Source organism: Equus quagga, chromosome 5 (genome assembly GCF_021613505.1).
Source record: "Equus quagga isolate Etosha38 chromosome 5, UCLA_HA_Equagga_1.0, whole genome shotgun sequence".
Taxonomy (NCBI): Eukaryota; Metazoa; Chordata; class Mammalia; order Perissodactyla; family Equidae; genus Equus; species Equus quagga.
The window spans coordinates 8,909,919-8,932,645 of NC_060271.1; the positions used below are offsets into that span (position 1 = coordinate 8,909,919).

The window sequence follows — 22,727 nt, forward strand, 5'->3', positions numbered from 1 at the left end:
TTGGGGACAATTGTTGCAGTCTAGAATAATGCACCAAGGGTTCAAATCTCTGCTCTAACCCCTCCTGGATGTCTGATCTTGACTTACCCTTCCTCCCTTTCCTCATCCATAAAATGGGGATAATAATAGCTCCAACCTCAGGACTTCAGAAGAGTAAATGAGGCTGTGCACGTAAAACACTCGGCAAGTGAACGACCTGACACAAAGGAGGTGCTCAGCCAGTGTTAGCTATCAGAGTAGGATCTCAAACTTCAGTCACACTCCAACGCAACTCGGCAAAAAGATGGCATTATTTTTTCTACTGATGATCTGACCTTCCTTTTGAGCCTCCCCTCTCTGTCTCTCTGCTAGTTAGTGGGGAAAAAATATAGCTTTTAGTTCCAGCCAAGATAAAATTATGGCTATTTTTTTAGTGTCAGAGGCTACATATTACTTCATCTTTCTCTTGGAATTCCTTCTGGAAGATTCTCAACTTCACATTAGTCAAACTGGGCAAGGCTCATGTACTTGGAGAAGCAAAAGAGAATAACGCATTAGCAATTTTGAAAATATTGCCTCTGCTACCCTTTTATTATGATGATAGTGATGCAGATCTCCCTGCAGCCGCTCCAGGCTGTGGTTAGGGCTGCAGCCCATCTTATACCCCAAGGCCACGAGGCACAGGCTATGCAGTGCAGAACCGCTGGAGTAGCCCCTCAAGGGCACCTGGCTGCACTTGCAGAGGCAGCTCGTCACAGAAGCCCTCGGCAGACGGCCCCTTGTCCCTACACAGGCTCCATCTGCACCCACCACTGCTGCTCCCTGTGCCAAGGGAACCCACTGCCTCCTCAGATCCAGCCACCTGATCTCCAACTGCCACCCTGGTCTCATTCTCAGAGCACTATTCAGAGACTTCTTTTAGGAATAGTTAACAGACAACAGCAGCAGCTCCAGGGGCTTGTGTTATATTTCGTTATTTTTTTAAAAACCAAAAAGGCAAAAAAAACCCCACTTCCTTCTCTCCTTCTGGAAACTCTTCTCTAGGTCAGCATCCACTGTCTCTCACCTGCCAGCCATAGAAGCCAGACTCACAGTCAGCTGGAGAGTACCGGAGGGCCCTGGAGGAGCTAACTGATGGGGACCTCCCCACGGATGCCGCTGCTGGCTGAGGCTGGACCCTGAGGAAGCAGCCTGCAGCTACCTGGAACTCCATGTCTGAACAGTGTCCCGTGCCATGTGCCTGCAGTTCCAGCCCGGACAGTGGCTGGAGGAGCTCCGGGCCACTCTGACTCACCAAACCACACGTGATTTTAGGTGGTATGTAAAATGGTTTGAGGTGACCTTTAGCAAGCTACTGGCCCTCTCTGTGCCTCAGTTTCCTCTTTCTAAAATGGGAATAATGTTACACCACATGGGGTTATGATACAAATTAAATGGATGGAATGAGTTAATTTTTTGAAAAGCCTTTAGAACAGCCTCTGACACATAGTACGTGCTATGTAAATATTTGTTAAACAAATAAACTGCAAAGGTCATAGCATTAAACAGCACTGAGTCATATACTGAGAAAGAAAGTGATTCCATTTAACTCCTCTTTCAGTCTGTCTGATTACATCAAGAGGTACGTTCATGTCGGTTTTGCATTAATAGGTCCTGAGCATATCTCTAATACTTGCTTTTTTCCTAAATAAGGGCCAGGCTTCAGACTCTGGCGGACAAGGACTCCTCTAGAATGTAATAATTTTGTTTTGTTTTCAATGTAATTAATTTTATGTTTACTTTCTACTCCTGGTAAGTAATATTAGTTTTCTACTTATGTTAGTGATATAAAATTTATTTAAGATAAAAGTGAATAAATTTAAAGAAAAATAAAAAGTAAATAATGTTATTGGTGACTTATGGACATGGCAAAAATAGTGATACTGGGAAGTAAATCCTGGAAGTCAGGGAAACACAGCAATGAAAAATTTGTCATCTATCTATCTATCTATCTGTTATTTATCTATTTATACTATCTATCTATCATCTATCTATAATGTCTTTGTTTATCTGTATTATCTATCATGTATCTATCATCTGTCTCTCTATTATCTATCAATTATCTATCTATCTATCTATCTACTTATCTATCTATCTTATCTTTTCTCTCCCTCTTTTTCTCTCTTTAAAATCCCTAAAAGGAAGAGGGGTAGGGATGTGGATTTTCAGATCCGCTTTGAGGAGTGCCTTTCTCTGCTTGTGTTCCACATAGACACAGCCTGGCACAAGCTACCCAACTGTACTAGTGTGTGTGGCCCAGCACTCCAGACACGCCTTAGGCTGCTGCCTTGTAAGCCTCCACCACTGCAGGTCTCGCTCCCCTCGCTCTCTCTCCCTCTCTTTAAATCTTCCTGCCTGGAAGAGTGGCTGTAAATTGCCACATTAATTTCCGAATCAAGCCAAGTTCCATAGTAACGGAGCAGCTTCCAACCCGACCTGAAAAGATTCATTAGGAAGTTGATTTGCTAAGTGCCCTCAACTTACTCCTTCAAAACAACAGCTGCATTTACCCAATTCTGATAGCTCTCCAGGGGCTGGGGCTCTGAGTAGCTATGAGCCTGACACCCGGGTTCCCAGAGTGTGTGCTTGAGCTGGTGGGGTGAGGAAGTTGGGGATCATTCAGGAGCAGTGGAATGTAGACCTCAGGTGGACATCAGAAATTCCGGGTACGTTAGTGAGGGGCCTGCTGATCTGCCCGCCCCCTTCGAGAACTCCTGGGTGTCTCCAAGTTCTATTTGCGGGAAGACTTGCTAGCCTTGCTGGGAAAGGTGCCTGGGGAATGCTTCAGGACTGACAGTCAGGTCCCAGGATGCTGGGATTGTGACTTTGGGGCAAAAGTTGGGGCACAGGACACCTCAACCTCTGTATGTCCGGGGAGTGACTGAGTAGCCAGGGCACATATTTCCTGGTTAAAAAGGGCTGGTAAAATATTTGTTTTGTAAGGTTCAAAGTCATTTTCAGTGTAAACTGTCCCAAATAGACTATTGTTTGGAAGCCTCCATATTCTCATCTAAAAATGGGGACAATAATACCTTCTCACAGGGTTGCTGTGAGACCTGAATGAGATCGTGTGTGTGGAGCACTTAGCACAGTGCCTGGCATGAAATTACTTCTAGCTGTGATGATGACAATGATGAGATGATGAAGGTCCGCGTTTCTGACAACAGCACCACCATCTACTCCTCCATCCCCCTCCCTCGGCACTCCCTCACTCAGCAAGGGAACACATCCTGAAGGTGCCCCTTCCTGGGCATCTCTCCATTCCACCGCCTGCTCTCCTTCCCCCTGCCCTGCTGAGGCTGTGGTCAATTTCATTTGCATGCTGGGAACAGCTTCCCAAACAATGTCTCTGCCCCCGTCAAAGCTGAGAGGGGCAAGTGGAGCAATTTCTTCTCCCTCCCCACTCCTTTCCCTCTAAGCAGTAGTGGTTAAGTTTAGGCTCTGGAGTGGCTAAAGCTCCAGGGAACACAGATAGAGTCGGATCAGGATCCACCACTCACTAGCTGTGTGAATTTGGGCAAGGGACTTGACTTCTCTGAGCCTACGTAAAACTGCGCGATGCTTCTTCTTACCATATGAAGTACCGTGAGATTCAATGAGCTAGCGTTTATGAACTGGTTAGTCCAGAGCCTGGCCCAGAGCAAATGCTGTGTAAGTGTTAGCTACTCCGTTCATTTTCCTGGGCTGGGTCTTGTGCTAGGCCCTGGGGCCCAGCGCTGGGTGAGACTCAGGCACTGCCCTCCAGGCACTCACTCTCCAGTAGGGGAGATGGACCTCCGTAGGAACAACCATAACTCAAGGTCCCAGAGGTGGCTGTAGGGGCCGTTCCAAAAGGCTTCCTGGAAGGGGCCACACTGAGAGGTGGGCGGGATGGGAGTGTGGCACCGCGGGATGGGAACTGCACACACGAGCAGAGATACTTAAGCCCGTTCCAAACATACCGTGATGCCAAGGCCCAGAGCCCAAGTTTCCCGCAGGAATCAGAGAGAGAGCATAGTCAGAGGTCAGCTAGACTCGTCAATGTATCTGCAAGGTCTTCTTGGCGGAGTAAGTTTAGAGCCAGTTTTTTGTTCTTTGTTTTTGTTTTGAGAAAATATTTTGAGGAGACATTGTGTTTATTGCTTTCACACACTTTATGTGATTTAATTTAACTGTGAGAAAGGCAACGATAACAACAATAGCTGACAAATTATTGAAGATCTACTATGTAGCCAAGCTCTGGCTAGATGCTATTCATGTATTATCTTATTTGAGCCTCAGACAGACCCATAAGTTTACAAGACTGTTATTTCCCCGTGTAACTGATGAAATGGAGGCTCAGAAAGGTTACACAGCTCAGGATCACACAGCTAGAAGGTGGCATCTGCCTGACTCCAGAGTCACAGCTTTCACCGTCATTCTCAGTCTCCTGGGACCAGGAGATCCAGTCTGCAGATGGGAAAACTAAGTCATGGGGGTGGGGTGAGGTGGGAATAATTCTGGAATGGAGGTGTGGGGTTGTGATGCTATGTGGGGGACTCAAGGACTGGTCCTGGAGAGAAGAGAGGGAGTGTCAGGTGGGGAGGGCCACCTTCCAGGAACAAAACCAAGGTGCCACCCATCCTGGCAGACGACCCCCGCGCCCTGCAGTGACCAGTTTCGGGCCAGCAGTTTCCTGTGTGTGCTGAAACAACTTCAGGCTTTTGTGCAGGCTCCCCCGGCAGTCTTCCTAATGGCATTCATATTTGCATTACATAGTCCTGTGGCCTGTGGTGGGGAGGGTGCCCTTGTTTTAATTTGGCAAAAATTAATAAGCCTGAGTGGAGAGAGATCATATATCGGGCTGAACATGGCATTGTCACCCCCTCTAATTTGTTAGACAATACAGCCCTGCTGCAGCTTCCAGTGTAGCTGTGGAAAAATAAACATATGTATATTAATGACTTTAAAAGATTTCCGTTTATCCAAGCGTGTCTCTTTCTTTTTATTCTGCATATCATCATATCAATAATTAGTCCCCATACATTTTAATAACTGGAGTTTTCACTTATGGTTGTTTTTCATAATTTTGCAATGATGTTTGACAAGTTCAGGAGCTTGTTCAGTTTGAAAAGGGAGAAAGAAAGTCAGGGATGGTTTCTTCTCGTGCTGTGGTATCCGAGATCTAAAAAAGCAATGGAGATGTGGGCTGAGAGGGGCTCACTGAAGTTTGGTGAGTCTCTTGGCCTGATTGCGTTCTGGGGGGTTCTAACCCCAGGGACGTGTGCGTTGGAGCAGAGGGGGGACTAGATTTTTCATTATTCACTGTTTCTTGCTTCGTAATTGGCAATAAGCCCTGTTCACAAAGGAACCCTGTGAGGAAAGTGAAGAGCCGTTCTACCTGCAGAGGCCAGCAAAGCGTCTTCAAGAGGTGACCTGGCCCCACGCACTTCTAACTTTGAGTTCCCCTTTCCTTCAGGAAAAGCCATCGTTCATTGTTATAATGGTGGTGGGAGGGACCTGATATCTGTTGACATCTACTTTATGTCAGGTCTTTTCTGTATTGCCATCAAACCCATGACAACCTTGCCCAGCAGGTATTATTATCCCACTTCACAGAAGAAGAGACTGAGCTCCATAGAGGATACATGAAGCACCCCGGGCCACATAACTGAGAAGGCCCTGGACCGCAGTTTGCCTGACTCCTTTCTTCCCGCTCCTGGTCTGGCATGTTGTTCCTTTCCGATTTTCTGTTCTGACCCAGCACATGAGTAAGCTCTTCCAGGAAGCCTCCCCTTGGTCCTCAGGGGTCCTCTCAGGCCCCCACAGCACTGTGCTTCCCCCTGTCATGGCTCTGGTCTCTGCTGAGCACGTGTATGTCAATGCCCCATAAATGCATGCATGGGGTGTAGACAGCTATCTACGTGATGTCTTCCCCATTTGCACCTGGGCTCCTCTGGGTAAAGACTGTACTTTATTTATCTTTATGTTTCCAGGCTTGGAAAATAAATATTTGTGGGCAAAAGAAGGAAGGAGAAAGGTAGAGAAAGAGGAATGCATTATACTAAAATGAACTGAGCAGATTCTAAAGCCGCAGTCTTTCTCAGTGCACCATATTTAGAGTGAATGGAGAAGCCTCATTTCTCTTTTCTCATCTTCTTCATTTTACTTTTTTTTTTATGAATGTGAACATTTATTTATTATTAAAGGCATAGTATTATTTTTAAATGAACTAGGTGCTCTGAGTAAAGCAAAGAAGGCTAGACACAATCTTTACTTTCCCAGACCTTATAATGGAGTTTGAGAGACACATGTACAGGACATGTTAAATAACTAAATAAGGGAGCTTATGATTCAGAAGGAGCGGGGAGAGTGGGAATGCACAGTTATTAAGTATCTGCAGTGGGCCAGGAGCTGAGCTGGGGACTTTACATACATTATCTCACTCAGTCCTCACACTTGTGCAGTAGGCATGACAGCATTCATTCTATAAACAAAGAGTGGAGGGGCTAAGACAGAAGCAGCTGGCAAGGAAGGTGGACTCAGGTTTGTCAAATTTCCAAAGCTTGTTCTCAGTTGAGTTCCCAAATGAAGAGAACAGTCAAAACCAAGTATATGGGTTTATAGGGGTAGTGGAGGCAGGGAAAAGATATTCTGTTGGCCTTGCTTCTCCTAGCCTGCTCTTGCATCACCCAAGCCCTGCGCCATCCTGATGCTGGCGGATGGCCTTTGGGCTCAGGCTAAATAGTGGGTGGATTCCGGAATTAGGCTCACAGCCCGAGCCCAGCATGTTGGATACCTGCTGGGAGCCCTCTGACCTGCATCCTCCTTTCTTGGTGTCAGCCCAATGGATGCTTTCTTTGGTTTCCTTGATAGATCTCCAGTGTCTGACAGAGGCCTCAGCCTTGCCCTCAGTCTGCTTGGCTGACATCTTGATCTTACAACTGGCTTTGCCTCTGACTGAAGGAGTAGGAAGAGCAATACTGTGTCAGCCAGTTTCCAGTGGAGAAGCAAACCTCTCTATGTATTTCAAGCAGAGACTTTGTTACAAAGCTATTGGATGGGCTGGAGAGCAAAAGGGGGAGTAAAGGGAGGGAGTGCTCCCCAGAAATCAGTTACTTAAAGGAAGCCGTTGCTGCTCCTTGGTGTGGAGAAGTCAAGAGGAAGAGTGGAGGCTGCACCCCTGCAGACATTCCTGGAACTGAGGTCAGCACAGCTCCTGGAATCCGAGTCCACACCCTCAAAGATGCCAGAACTCGAAAATGGCTTTAATTTTCCTCCTTCCTTCTCACGGCCCATTTGTACCTTCCAATTGCAGAACTGACTGGAAGCCGCTGACATGGGAGCCTGAGAAATGTAGTCCTCAGGTTTCCAGCCCTAATGGTGCACAGAAGAGTATGGAACAGCAGATGTTGGCTACAGACCAGTGACAACGTCCAGTACAGGATGGAAAGAGCAAGGGCTTGGGAATCAGATAGCTTTGGGGTCAAATCCTGGCTCTGCACTAATGGATCTTTGGGAAAATTACTTAATTCCCTCTGAGCTAGTTTTCTCATCTGTAAAGTGGGAGTAATGATACCTTCCTTTTAGGGCTGTGGTGAGGCTTAAATATATGCAAAGCACTTAACATAGTCCCTGTCCGTAGAAAGTCCTCTCTCTAAAGGTTGGCTCTTGTTGGCAGTAGTGTATTTCAGTTCAATTCCCTTCCACATACACACAATTCTATGTTTCTTGAACTGCTTAACTCTGTTTCCTAACCATTGCAAATCAGTGCCCAGGTTCACCACCATGAGGGCTATTAAAAATGAGCCAGATCCTCAGACGTTATTGTATGTTTGCAGAGAGGCTTCTCATCGGCGCTGCTCCGAAGTGTGACCACACCCAAAGTTGTGCTTTCCCTCGCTCTTTTCCCCTCAGTTTCCCTGGTGAGGATAAGAAAGTTAACAGGGGTCAAGCAGGAGCAGAAAGTGCCCGCTACGTGTCCACATCTGTGATCTGCTTGACTCTCCATGACAACCCTTAAGGTAGGGATTATTAACTCCATTTCATAGAGGAGAAGACTGAGGCTCAGAGATATTGTAGATTCAGGTGACATACCTTCTGCTTGCCACCTACTCCTGTCTCCAACGCCCCATAGTAGGAATTGGAGGGCTGCACTGCTGGGGTGGTGCTCAGCTCCTTTCAGCAAGTGTTTCCTGGGCGCCCACGGGTGTTGGGCACACAGCCAGCAGCCACCACCAAGCCCATCCCATCTGGAGTCGACTCACGAGACTGACTCGGCCAGGAGGGGGGTGGCAGCAGGAAGAGAACGGTGTGAGAAAAGAACATCTCATGTTCCTCTTGCCCACGCATGAGCCTCTCCTGGAGAAGTTGGATCCAGCCGCATTATTCTGCTTTCTGGCTTTTAAAATGCAATATTGGGCTCATTCCAAATCGGTCCCATTTCATACAGGTTTATCCAGCATCTGCACAGATGGGTCAGGCCCAGGGTCTGCCCTGGAGGAGCTCACAGTCTGGGGAGGCAGATTTGTAATATCAGAGACAACACCGTGTGGTCAATGCTATGTCGAGGAGGCACAGAGCTTGCGAGAATGCAGAAAATGGGCTCCTAATTCTGCCTGGGGAGTCAGGGAAGGCATCTCAGACAGAGTGACTACTGAGCTGAGACTTTGAGTGGGCAGGGGAGCTGGTGTGACAAAGGAGTTGAGGAGGGAGGCCCTGGCAGAGGGATCAGAATATGCGAAAGCCGTTTGGGGAACTGAGGAGGGCTCATGGGGCTGACACGTGAAGAGCGAAGGCAATTGTGGTCAATGCTGAGGCTGTCAGAGGCAGGAAAGGACTGGGTCACGAAGGGCCTTGTGAGTTATGCCTGCACACTTAGACTTCATTCTGGGGACAGTGGACATCCACTGATGGGTTTTAAACAAGGAAGTGACACGGTCACATTCGTGGTTCAAAAAGAGCACTCTGGGGCCAGAGCGGCATAAGGGACAACCCAATGCAAGACACAGAGGCTACTGAGAAAGAGGTTGTTGCTGTGCCTGGGGAGAAATGGTGGTGGCCTAGCCTGGTACGATGGCACAAGGCACAGAGAGAGGAGCAGGTTTGTTCAGGAGGTACTTCGTAAGTAGAAGCAACCAATATAATAACAGCAACCGTAACGGCAAACACATAGAACACTCACTACGTGCCAAACACTGGCCCAAGCACTTTACATATAACACATTTAGTTCTCCCAATAACCCAAAGAAACAGGCCCAGAGGGGTATATATCATATTCAAGGTTATGTACCTAGTAAATGGTAGAATCAGGATTCGAACTCAGGCAGTTTGGCTCCAGAGTCCATGCTCTCCACCCCACACCATACTGCCTCTTGAGATGACAGTGCTTGGTGCCTGATTAAATGTGGGGGGTGAAGGACAGGGAGGAGTCCATCATGACTCCCAGTTTCCACAGAAGCTCATACCATGCTGTGCCCTCAAGCAGAGCAAGGGCACAGCTGGAGGAAGATGGAGAGGGAAGCACAGCTGGACTCCTCAGTGTCTCATGAGCACCTCGGCTCAGACTCCATTTTCTTTCGGGATCCATCTTTTTGTCCTCACTTTTTGATATAGATTGAATGCTTGTGTCCTCCCAAAATTCGTATTTTGAAAACTAACCCCCAATGTAATGATATTTGGAAGTGGGGCCTTTGGGAGGTGATTAGGTCATGAGAGCCGAGCCCTCATGAATGGGATTAGTGCCCTTATAAGAGACCCCAGAGGGTCTCTTGCCCTTTCCTCCGTGTGAAGACAAAGTGTGAAGATGGATGAGGACTTCTGTGAACCGGGAAGTGGGCTCTCACTGAACACCAAGTCTGCTGGTGCCTTGATCTTGAACTTCCAGTCTCCAGAATTGTGAGAAATAATTTTTTGGTTCTTTAAGCCACCCAGTGTGTGGTATTTTGTTATAGCAGCCCGAGCAGACTAAGATACCTTTCCTGGCATCCTGTGGGAGCCTTGACATTGTTCAGGACCATCAGGTCCTGACAAAACCTCTGAGTTCTAACCTTTCCTCCTCAAGGAGTCTTGAGGACACAGAGATGATTCAGACACAGTCCTTGTCATTGACAATCTGGCTGGGGGCACCCACACCTCCTCTGCCTCTCTCTCCCCCCAACATACTCCATTCATTAGCATGTCCTCTAAACTATCTGTGGGGAAGGACCTTTTATTTTTCCATTTCCATTGTGTTCTGGACCAATACTTTTGTAAAATATAATAAAAACTTCTCAGCAATGTCAAATTGCTCTAAAGTTTTCTAAGTCCTTACCCTCACCTTTCCCTTTTCGCGCTTTTCTTGTTTGGACTAGTTGGAGTTCACGGATCAGCCCCAGTCCGCAGATCATACTTTGTGGAGTACTGCTCAAGCCTCTGTTTTCAAGTCCACTGCCACACCTCTGGACTGATCCACCCCCATCACCTTGCCTGGACTTGCACAGTAGTCTCCTAAATGGTCCTCCCTCATCCATTCTGGTCCTCTCCACACCTTCTCCACCTCCTAGCTAGAGGAATAACTCTAGTCCATAAATCTGACCACGTGATGGCCTTGCTTAAACCCATCTGGGACTTCCCATTGCCTTCAGGATGGTTCACTAAGGCCCATTCCCACTTCTTGCTTCCTATTTGAATTCTCACTTTCCTCCTCATCCACACACACTAGGCTTCAAGTCATACCAAACTGCTGCAGTTTTTGAAAATGAATGCACCCTGAGGCATGGCTTTCGCACAGGCTGTTCTCTCTATGTGGAATGTCTTCTATTAGAAATTCATTTATTCTTTTAACTAGCACTTAACAGGACACCCACTATAAACTAAACATCATGCTAAGCTCTGGGACTGCAAAGGTGAAGAAGATACAGCCCCTGGTCTTTAAGAACTCCTGATCTAGCAGCGAGAGAGACAAGTAGGTTGACAATGACAGCACAGTGGGGCAGGGCAATGACAAAAGAAAGCACAGGGTCAATGGAAGTCCAGAGGAGGGTCTTGTAACCCAGCCTGGGGTCTGGAAAGGCTGCCTGGAGTGGATAACATTTGGACGATTACTGAGGAATCATTCAGAGTTCATCCGGCAACAGCAGAGGTTGGGGTGAGGAAAGGCGATCTGGGCTGGGGAACAGCCTATGCAAAGCCTCAGAGGTGCCAGGGAAGGACAAGGCTGGAAGAACGGCAAGAGAAGTTTTCCTCAGTGCCCAGCTGTTCTTTGCCAGGCCTTGGCTAGGTTCCAGGAACACAGTGGTGGTACCAAATATCCCACACATAAATACACACATACAGACTTAATACATACAGACTTGAAAACATATACGGAGAACCTCGAAAATATTATGCTACGTGAACTGAGCTAGACACAAAAAGTCACACATTGTGTGATTGTATTTACGTGCAATATTCAGAATAGGTAAATCCATAGAGATAGAAAACAGATTAGTGGTTGCTCGGGGCTGGGGGGAGGGGGAATGTGAAGTGACTGCTTAATGAGTGTAAGGTTTCTTTTTGGGGTGATGAAAATGTTTTGGAACTAGATGGAGGTGACAGTTGCACAACATTGTGAATGTACTAAGTGCCACTGAACTGTATGCATAAAAATGCTAATTTTATGATATGTAAATTTTACCTTGATTAAAAAAAGCATATATACAAATCCATAGAACATATTCACTCAACAAATACTTACCTACATGTGCCAGGCACTGCAGGAAGCTCGAGAGATCCAGGGATAGCTCCCGCCCTGGAGGCCCCACGCATGTGAATAGAAACACACAGATATGAACTCAAACAGGCAAAAACGCGTGCTTCATGAAGACATGCAGACAATTCACTTAACAAATGTTTATTGAGGGCCTGCCATGTGTCAGGCAATAGGCCAGATGCTGGGCCTTCAGTGAGGAACAAATAGACGTAATTACTGTCCTCATGGCTTAAGGACACAAACAAATAATGACCTGCAGAGGCACACTCAGACCAAAGTACACAAATACACACATACCTAAAAAGGACACAGCCAAAGTCTATCAGCCAAATATACGTTGGGTGAAAGTGATGAGCAATAACACACAGACAGGCAGGCATAACCCCCCACCCTCCCCGACATGCACACATCCCTCACGCAATCAATGAAAGTTCCATTAAAAGTCAGATTAAAGCTGGTTTGGGATTTCAGAGCCTTCTCGGGAGAGGGGAATAAACAGGCCTCAGTAGAAGGGCCTGGAGCATTGAGAAAAAAAAATCCCCAAGTCTCACTTAAGTGATTTTTGGCAGAAATCAAATTAACGGCGGGACTATGGACTGCTGACAAGGTGCTCCATCATGCTCTGCTGTGTGAACGTGTTTCTTATACATGTTGTTTTCATTAGCACTTCATTTGATAATGATAAATGGCATTTTCATTTGAAAGGAAAATATTAAAAAGTTCTGATTTGCAAGAGCAAGTTAGAATAAATGATATTATTATGTCCTGTCACTTGTTCGGCTCAGAGAAAAATAATAATAATGATAATAAAAAACCCCAACAGCTTTCCCTGCTGAAGAAACACAAGCATTTTATTTCTCCAGTGGGCCAATTTGCTCGTCATCAAATCTGTCCTTGGCACAGAACCTGATGAAAGGCAAAGATTTCCAAGGGTGGGGGAGAAATGCTGGCGACATCAAAGGCCGTCAGGAAAAGAGTGACCTTGGGAAGCCCTGGGCCCCTTGCAGGCTAGCAGCGGGAGGGATTGCTCACTGGCTGAAGCTCTGTTGGGGCCTGGAATTCACTTTCTTGCCTTTGGGTCAGATTTCAGCTTTCTCTCCACCAGTTTTTGGAAGCCTGGCCTCTTCTGAACTTACTTCAAGGACCCTGGTGTCATTATGGTGGTTGACCAAGTCGCTATCCTGCTTACAACCCATAAAGGGTCCCCCATCACCTACAGGATAAAGTCCTAACTCCTTAGCCTGGCATCCAAGGCCCTTGGGCACCCTGCCCCTGCCCCAGCCTCAACTCCCACCTTCCCCAACGCTCACCTGATGCTCCAATTACACTGAACTCTGTACCATTCCCTGCACATGCTTTCTTTTCTACCCGCATGGCATGCGGAGCCCCTGGATAGCTGCTTGGGTGAACTCCTACTCATTCTAAGAGCCAGCTTAAGTGTCTCCCTATGAGACTTTGTCTGAACCCTCTTCCAGGAAGGGGTTTCACTCATTGGTTCCCAAGCCTTATTTGTACGTACCTTATCATGGGTGTGAATGCATGAAATAGCCTGGTGCGGATGAAAGCCGGCAAGTCATTGACACGGTGGTGCAGATAGTGTGAGCAGGTGTGGAGAAAGGGAGCACGAGCCTTTAGCTGGACCCAGCCTGTACAGGGTCTGGTATCTTCCAAACCTCTATGGCCTTGCCTATCTCAAGCTAGTGAATGCTCCCTTCTCTGGCTCCCACAGCACTCTGGGCTACCCACTCCCATTACCCATCGCACCTTAATGTCTGCTGTTGTCTGGGTCCATGGTTCTGTCCCTTTCTTGCCCCTAGACAGGGAGCTTCGTTAGCACAGGGTCTGCTCTGTGTTCTCCTGGTGCTCTCAGGGTCTGGCTCAGGGTCTGCTGAAAGTGAACATTTGTTAGATAATCAAGTGAGTAGATGATGGCATGATGGCCTCAGTAAGAAGAGCATGTCACCTAAACATAAACAGAAGCTGTGAAAGTTGAAGCCTGGGGAGAACATTTGTTGTTTGGATGACTTTGTTCCTGGTTTTTCTTCATATCAATAATATCACCTTTCTTTTCTCCAGAGGTGAATCATAGTCAAATAAGCTTGTTTGAAAACCCAGCACATCTCAATGAGGGTCGATGGCATTAGCATGCATTAGGAAATTTCCAATGTCTGGCATCAACTCAGAAGATTGATGAATCTCTCTCCTTTCCCCTTTGCAGCAGAGGGAGCCTTGCATGACAGGAGAGGGCTGAGAATCTGCTGCCTCTGGATGGAGTGAGAACTGCTCAAGGTCAGTGAGCATGGCAATAATGCAGGACTTTGAGGCTCTCTTTGGTCCTTCTTCCTAATCACTTGATTATCTAACACCTCATTTGACACCCTCCAAGGGCCCAGTTCAACTAACATGAGATGAGCTCCCACTAAGTGCCAAACACCCTATTGGGTACTATTGTGGGGAGAAATATGACCATTCCCCTTATATAGACGAAGAGACTGAGGTTCAGAGAGGTGAAGGGTCTTGCCCAAGGTCATACAGCTGGATAGTAGATGAATCAGGACTAGAATTCAAGTCTGTCTTGCTTCTACTTAGGTTAAGGGTCTCTCTCTCCCAAAGCATCCACAGGTATGCAGCCCTGGAATGGGTGCTGGATAAGAGAAAAGGTTGAATGGGTTGTGGAAACTGGGACAGAGAGGAGATCTCTGATACTGAAGGTCTGCATAGCAAAGCCCAACATCTGTCTTCAGCCTCCTCTCTACTCACCCTACACCTTGGCCTGTACTCTAGTCACACCTAAGCATTCTCTAAGCAGGCTCTGCCACTGTCTCCACTCCAAGTCTTTGCTCAAGACATCCCTCCTGCCTGACAGGCCCTTCTATCATCTTCACCTGTTAAGATTCCTAGCATCCTTTCGAACTCAGCTCATATCCCACCTCCTCCAAGAAACCTGCCAGCTACATGTGGTTTGCTGTCCCCACAGTACTATGAGCCCTTTGGGGACATGGACTTCTCTAACTCACATTCAAATTATACCTGATACATAGTAGGTGCTCAGTAAATGTGTATGTAATGAGAATCAACATAGCGTGTTCATCATTAATAACTTTGTAATACTTGCAATATTTGTCTAGAATAGTGCTTCCCAACCAACTTTGCGTGACTTTCTCCTTTGAGAATCTACTGCCAGGAGTCACAGATGGTCCTGCCACAAATGCACAAACAGAGGAGTCACATCTTATGCAGGGGTTGGATTCCTAAGACAGTCTGTGAGGTAAAAATCACATGTAATTGAAATTACCCTCAAAAATTCCTTGAATTGCCCCTAAAGTCCAGAGTACATAGTCTGCACTGTAGTTAGTTGGCTTACATTTGGAAGCCATGTTGTATGAAAAAGCCTTTTAAATAATAGAATCGCCATCTACATAGCAAGATGCTTACCTATAAAAGAGGCATGAAGAAAGTCAGATTTTTTGCAGGATCAGCAGGTCTATGCCTGTACATACAAATTTTAGCATCGTCTTCAAGGGGTTCATGGACCTCAAAGTTCAGGCATGGACCCAGGTTAAGAACTTTTGGTATAGAACTTTAAAATGTACAAAGTCCTTATCATGCAGTAGCTTACTTTAACCCTCAAAACCCTCCTTTGAAATGAATATCATGGATATTATTACTACTTTATAGATGAGGAAATTGAGACTCAGAGAGGCAAAATGACTTTAGTCCAAAGACTTGGCCTCTTGTCCAACAATTTTGCCTCAAGATTCCCCCATTCCACTGCCTTGAGGGCCACCTTGAGGGGTTCAACTGATCCTTGATCCACTTGTCAATGGAATAGGAGGACATGTGACCTTAGACTGGTTACCCAAACTCTCTGAAACTCGGAAGATCTGTTTGCAAAATAAAGATAGTAATATCCACTGAGTACTGTCCTTGTAGGATTAAATGAGCCATTGGATATGAAATTACCTGGCAGGGTGCCTAGGATATTGCAAGGGCTCCCTCAGGGTTAGCTTTTCTTCTCCACCTCTGCAGGCATTCCTGGGAAATCAACAGAGAAGAACCTTCCTCTGTGCAGTGTCACCTCTCCTCCTGACCTCCAAAGGTCTTCAAAGAGTTGGAGTCTTGTGCAAAACTACTTAAGAATATACAAATACCTTTTCTTGTTTTTGAAATTCCTGTCTCCTCAATGCCATTTATTGAACACTGAGTGGAGAGCAGGGGAACAAGACCAGGAGTCTGCCTGTTCCATCACAAATTTTGTGTGATTTTGGACAGGTGTCTTCAATTCAAGAAATGCTTATGGAAACACAGATGTCTCATCCAAGTACTTAAGGCCCTTCATGAACCTCTGCTCAAACCTTCCAACGGCTGCCCATTTCACTTAGAGTAAAATCTCAAGTCTTACAGGGCCTCTGGAGCCTATGTCAGTCAGGGTCCAGCTGAGAGAACACAACACACACCAGGTAATTTAGTAGAGATCATTTAATACAGGGAGTCAGTGACAAAGGTGTTAGAAGAGCTGAAAGAGTGTAACCAAGGGAACGTGAGGCAATTCTGAGATTGGCAAATGCAGAGGCCTGTCACTGCCTCTAGACATGAAGGAATCAAGGGAGGAGGCCGTGTTACCAGAGCCCAAGGGCTGGAGCTGCCCCACCAGACCCGGAACCATGGTGGGCCTGTCTGGTGGAAGCTGGAACCGTGGGGATTTGTGGCCCTTGCTAGATATATCGCTTGAAACCAGAGTAGGTTTTATTATACCTGGCTTTTATTCCCTCCTCCTCTCTAATCTCCTGCCAGTGCCTCCCATTGGCCAAGCCTAGCCAGAAGCCAGAGGGTAAGGCAGAAGTACAGAGAAGGATGAATATGAGAGGAAACCAGCCACTGATGGCACAGGACCTTCAGGATATGGTGCAACCCTCCCCAACCCCCCGTTGTCTCTCTAGATTCCTATCCATATTCTTATACTTCACTCACCATGATGCAGCCACAGTGGCCTTCTCAATGCTCTTTGAATACACCACGCCTTTACGTTTGCTGTTCCTTTTGTCTGGATTTTGTCCACCGGATAGCCACATGGCTCCCTTCCATGCTTTTGTCACTTTCTAAGTGAGGCCTTCTTTGACTATCCTACTTAGGTTTCCACTCCCTCCCCTACTGACCCTCTTTATCCCCTTCCTGTTTTATTCTTCCCTCTAGCTTTTATGACCATTGAACAGTCTATGAAACTTATGTTAAGGATGGATATATTTTTGGCATATACCTCCTCTCTCTAGAATGTAAGCTTCATGAAGACAGAGATTTTTGTCTGCTTAGTTTACTGCTCTATCCCCAGTGCCTAGAACAGTACCTATCAAATGGTGAATACTCAATAAATAACTGTTGAGTAAATGAAAGGATGGATCAAGATTCAAACACCCCTTTCACTCTTATTCATTTGTTCATTCAATAAACTCTAGTGTGGAGGACGGATTGGAGCGGGGAGTATAAGGAGGCAGTCTGAGCAATTAGGATGCACTTCTGATCCTGGGCCTGTTTCCCCATCCATAAGGCAAAAGGGCTGAGCGGAAGATCTGAAAGGACCCCTCCAGCCTCACCATTCTACAAATCTAAGGGTATTTCCCTGGCAGAAAGACTTGGAAGATTAAATTAATCCTCTCCTTAATCAGCAGTTCCCATCTCTGCATGTGACTTGTCAAGGGAACTTTTCTCTGATGCTCACACGATGCGGGAACTTGTCACATCTTCCATCTCTGGGAACATCCTCACCTGAAATTGAAAGGTAAATATTTCAGTTGTGAGTCTCTCTGTCATGACTCAAATAATTTTAAAATTGCTTAGATGTCTCTGCCTAACAATGTTCAGATTGTTCTAATGCAGGGGAAAGCGGTAGTTTTAGACACAGTAATATTGATAGCAGCTAGTAATTTCCATGTATTTCTCACGGTTATTGGCGCTGTGAGGATTACCAAGGAGAATGTTTTACTTATTAAGAAGAAGTTCTATGTCAAGGGCCTAGTATGGTACCTGACAATAGAAGGTGCTCACTAGATGATGACTTTTGCAATAATTGTTTTCATGGAGTTGGGTTGGGAAACAGCCATGCTTTTGTCCAGGATGCTATAATGTCATCAGGGATCTCAGCTCAAAAGGATTTTATTCCCAATAGACCCCCTATTACAAACTAGGAGGGGCCCTCTGCAAAAGTAGCAGAATCTTTGTAGGGCAGAAAAGAATTGAAAGATTAAAAAGTGTTGAGAAGGGTTTACAACTAGGGGTAAGTGGACAGACAGCCCAGAGATGGCACAATCCTTCCCTCCTTCATTCAGTAGATAGTCTCTATTGTGTTCTTGAGAATTCAAATCTGTCCCCACCCTCAAGCACCTCCCTGTCTAGTCGGAAGGACAATATAAGGTGCTGTAAATAGCAGTTAATGGATTTCAGTGCAATGGTAGGGGAAGGCACAGGATGTTTCCGAGTCTTTAGAATATCCAAGAAAGATGTTTCAAAAACTATACATTGAATCAAGCACAAATTTTGTTTGCCACCTTTGCTCACCAGTCCTAGCAAAAAGTGAAAAGAAACTCATATAGTAAGCTTTTATCACCACTTAAAAGACTATATCGTTTATTTATGTAGTAATTTTTATCGTCTGTTTCCTCCTTGAGGCCAGGAAATTTTATCTGTTCGGTTAACTGCTTTATCCCAGCATCTAGAACCATGTTGGGTGCACAGTAAGTCCCAAGTAAATGTTTGTTGGCTGATGGACTAGACCAGCCCACTCTAGGCCACTGCACAGGAGAAGAAATAAAACTGGGCCCTGGTTAAGAGAGAAACTGGAAGAATGCCCGAGGTCCATATAGTCAATGGGGCGTACAATGGTGGGGGTGACCGTTGGAAGGAGGAGACAAGGTTGCAGAGGTTGGAGACATGGCCAGATCCCGGAAGGCTTAAATGCCAGGCCAAGGGTCTTTAGGGTCTCTGCAGAGGCCCTGGAGAAACACTGAAGGACTTTTAGCTGGAATGAGGCCTTCTCAGACCCCTGCTCCATCACCTTCTCTTTCTTTCCAAAGAGGTTTCCAAGTTTCTTTTGTGTCGCTTGCTTTATTTGACTGGCCCAGTCTTACTCGGGAGTTCTCTGACCAGCAACAGTCTTTCAGTGAATGCAAAGGATCCAGTTATCTGCTCCTCCCTTCCCCAAATCCAACTCAACCCCACATTCTTCTTATAATTAAACCCAAAATCCAGCTAAATTAGGTAAATATTTTAAAATGGCAACTCAAGAAGGATGTTTTAGTAACTGTGTGATGAAGATGTCAGATCTTTGTCATCTCATTGCAGCCTGAAGGACAGCTGGGAGGAAAGTCACTTTGAGAGGTTTTAATAATGTACCTAATTCTTGATGTCTATAGGGATTATAACATCTGGATGCCAGTTTCAGAGAGCATGGGTCAAACTTTGGTTTGGTGTGTCCATGCTATCTGCCTGGATTAATCTTCTTTTATATATATTAACAAAACTCTTTATTTTCATTGACAAATATTTCTTAAGCATCTACCAGATTCCAGACACTGCCTTAGATGCAGGGGCTGGGGAGCCAGTGTTCACAAGAAGCCATGTCCTTGCCATCGAGGACCTTTTATTTTAGTAGGGATTTGACACATGGCCACAACAAAAACAGCTTTGTTTATTTACTATGTGTGATTTTACATACATTTTCTCATTTAACTTTCACAGCAAACCATTGAGGTTGATACATTCATTTCTATTTTATTAGAGAAGGAAGCCAACTGTTGCATGGTCAGTAAGTGGTGTAGTCAGGATTCGAACTTAGGTCTGACCCCAAATCCATGCTCTTTCCACAGTGCCCATGCCTTACTTTAGAGGAGAGCTAGTGCATGTGTTTGGGGTGGGGCTGAGAGAAGGACAGCCATGCAGAATGTCAAGAGTTCTTAGAAAAGAGGAGTAAAGGTAAACTGCCTAGGATGGGGACTAGGGAAGCTGAAAGGGATAGAATTTCTGGTCTGCTATGGAGGTGGAAAGTCATCAAGTTCTAGGGGTCCAGGGGCATCTATTTTAATCAAAGCAAGGCCAAACATTCTAGAGGTCCTGTCAAGAGAGGCAGACACCAGTGTGGACATTGCAGAGCCCTAGCCTGTCTATCCCTAGTACGGAGAGTATTCCAAGAAGGGGATTGACCCAGGGGAAGGCCTTGGGGAACGAGGCCAGATGTCAGGAAAGTCTTAGCAAGATGGGGAGAGAACGTACACAATGACAGACTCACATAACCCTGACGTACTTACTTGTTTCCACTGGAGTTGTGCACAGATTCATTCGTTCCAATGTCCGTGACACTAGCTGTGTTTCACACACATATCTCTCCAGGATGTAACATACATTCTCTGTGGTAGCCATTAGGTTGTCTTCAGAGCTTCCAATTATCTTCTCCTATCAGGTACTTCCCAGCTCCCTTGCACTTAGGCATGGCCGTGTGACTTAATTTAATTAGTAATGGGAGCAGAAGTAACACATGCAGAAGGAAGATTTAAGAGCCAGGGCGTGAGTTACCGCATTCTCTTTCCCCTCCTGTGGTGAAAGTCAAGATAGAGCCTCCATAATCCAGGGCTCCTGAGTGGCTATGATGATCAAAGCCTCCCTGGTGATCCACATGGATATCTCAAGAGAAAGAAACCTTTCTTGTTTTAAGTCATCAAAACTTTGGAGTTGTTTGTTACTGCAGCATAACCTACTTATTCTGACTGATTATACATTTCAATTTACATACAAACTCACTCTCATATCATAGACAATCTCTCTGATTCATTCAGTCATCCATCCATCCATCTAGTCATTTATCCATTCATTTATTTAGTAAAAATTTATTAAGCCTCAACCATGTATCAAACTTTTTTTCCTGGTTAACGGGGATACGGTGGTGAACAAGGTCAAAGTCCTACTCTAATGGAGCTTCTTTCTAGTGTGGCTGGCAGACAGATAGAGAGAGAGATTAGATATAGATATATAACTCCTATCTATGTATTTATATCTAGATAAATAGAGATTATATACAGACATCTATATGTATGTATGTATGTATGTATATATCTATCCATATTGGACAATGTAGCAGTGGGAAGGGTAAACCATCTGCTCCACATGATTTTCTGGTTTCTGGGTATCTCACATCTACCTTTGCCTCCCCCCAGGTCTTGTGAACTTCCTCACATCTTTCCCAAGAAATAATTTCACGGGGGCTTCTGACCAGAGCCTCTGCTGGTGGGTGGGGAGGGATTATAGAGGTGCCACCATGATGCACTGTCCTAGAGAGAATTTCTGAGGAGGCTCCAAGCAGGGACCAAGTGCTGCTGGGCCACTAGACTCTTCCACTCCTCAGGCTCTCAGGAACTTCTGAATGATCTCTCTATCCTTCACAGAGTTTGGGGCCACCTTTGATGACAATGCCTCCAACAGCAAGAATTCAAAAGGAACTGATATTTAGGATGCTACTAATTCTAGGGACTAGATTTAGAATCTAGAGATTCTCACTATTTGGTTGGATGTGTGCAGGAAGGGAGAAATGGGGAGTCAAGGGCAACACCCAGATAAATGGAAGTGATTGGAGATATCAGTCTCTGAAAGGGGAACACCAAAAAAGGTGCAGATTTTAGGGGGAAGATATTGAGTTCTGTTTTGGAGATGCTGAGTTTGAAAAGTACCTGTGGTCATTCAGTTGAAGAGGTCCAATGGGTACCTGGATACACTGGTTCAAATGTCTAGGTTGGGGATATAGATTTATCCATCATCAGAATATAAATTGTACTTAAAGTCATGGGATTTGGTAAAGTCCCCCAGGGAGAGTGAGAACAGACACCCAATAATTTGTCTCTAAAAGGAACTTGAAAGAGGAGGGATGTCTAGGAGATGTCTAGAGTGAAGAGGATGGTGATCCAGGGAGGTCATGTTTGTTTTGTTTTGTTTTGTTTTGTTTTTTAAGGTGGAAGAGGCTTGAGCATGCTACAGGAAGAAAGAAGAAGGGGAGAGGCTGAAGGATTTCATTCATGCATGCACTCAGCCACCCATCCAGCTCTCACTGATGTTGAGTTTATTTCTTCTTTTTATTTAGTTGAGCAGACATTTTTGAGCACCCATGGCAATCTTTTGGGGGCTTGGTTGACAACAGTGAGTCTTACCAGATTTGGAGTAGGAGAGCCTAGGACTGTGGTTGGTAGAGGAAAGACAGTACCTGCCCTCTTGGGTACCCATAGAGATAGTCACACTGATTGACATGAGGCCAAGTACAAGCAGTTACTAGATTCATAGTTAGACGGGTTAGAATGACCCATTCATTCTCATTTTCAGTTGGTTGTTTTGTCTGAGTAAAACCCTGGATTGGACCAAGAGAGTGGGCAACTCTAGTCCTTGGCTTCCAATATAGCAGGAGGTGAAGACCTTGGAATCTGGAGGAGTCTCTGGTGCCCAGAAATATGAACCTCCCCACAGTCATTCTTGTCAAGTCTGCTCAGCTTCTTGAAGCCTGAAAACAGGCACAAAGTGGGGAGCTCCAGCATCACCTACCTTCCAAAGCCTTAATTCAGAACCATTCACAACAATCCATTCCACTCATCTGATTCTGATCCACTTGGCCACTAGTTTATTTTCCTTTTCCAGTGTTCATCTTGAGTCTTCCCATGTGCTGCTCCCCATCATTTCTCCATCTGAGCAGGCTTGGGCCACCTCACTCTATGCCCCTCAACTGGTTCTCTGCATACCTGGGAACCCTCATCCCCTGTTGCCATCATGGATGGCATTCTCCCCAGTTCCAGCCTGTTCCCAAAAGAGGAAATAGGTGGCCTGTGAGAGAAGGAATTAGGCATGAGGTCAGAGACATATTCAGTAGTTTGAGGACTGAAAAAGATCTGATTTAGACTTTTCTTATTAGAGTGAAATTTAAAAATTATACTTTCTTTGTAGGGTTTTCAATTCCTTATTGCCAGTTCCTGGCATAGTAACAGTCACATGGTTAGAG

The 22,727-nt window shown here is 45.7% G+C and overlaps 1 long non-coding RNA gene across 3 annotated transcripts in view; it reads left to right on the forward strand.

Moving 5' to 3' along the window:
- The first annotated feature begins 1,562 nt into the window (after positions 1 to 1,562).
- Positions 1,563 to 22,727, forward strand: part of LOC124238920 (uncharacterized) — a 39,908-nt gene continuing 18,743 nt past the window's right edge. For 2 of the 3 annotated variants that reach the window (XR_006888447.1, XR_006888448.1), the window contains exons 1-4: positions 1,563 to 1,600; positions 13,926 to 13,996; positions 17,374 to 17,483; positions 21,696 to 21,796. This is a non-coding gene — a long non-coding RNA (uncharacterized LOC124238920). Of the gene's footprint in view, positions 1,601 to 13,925; positions 13,997 to 17,370; positions 17,484 to 21,695; positions 21,797 to 22,727 lie in introns of all 3 variants that reach the window. The other variant, XR_006888449.1, reaches the window with a different exon arrangement.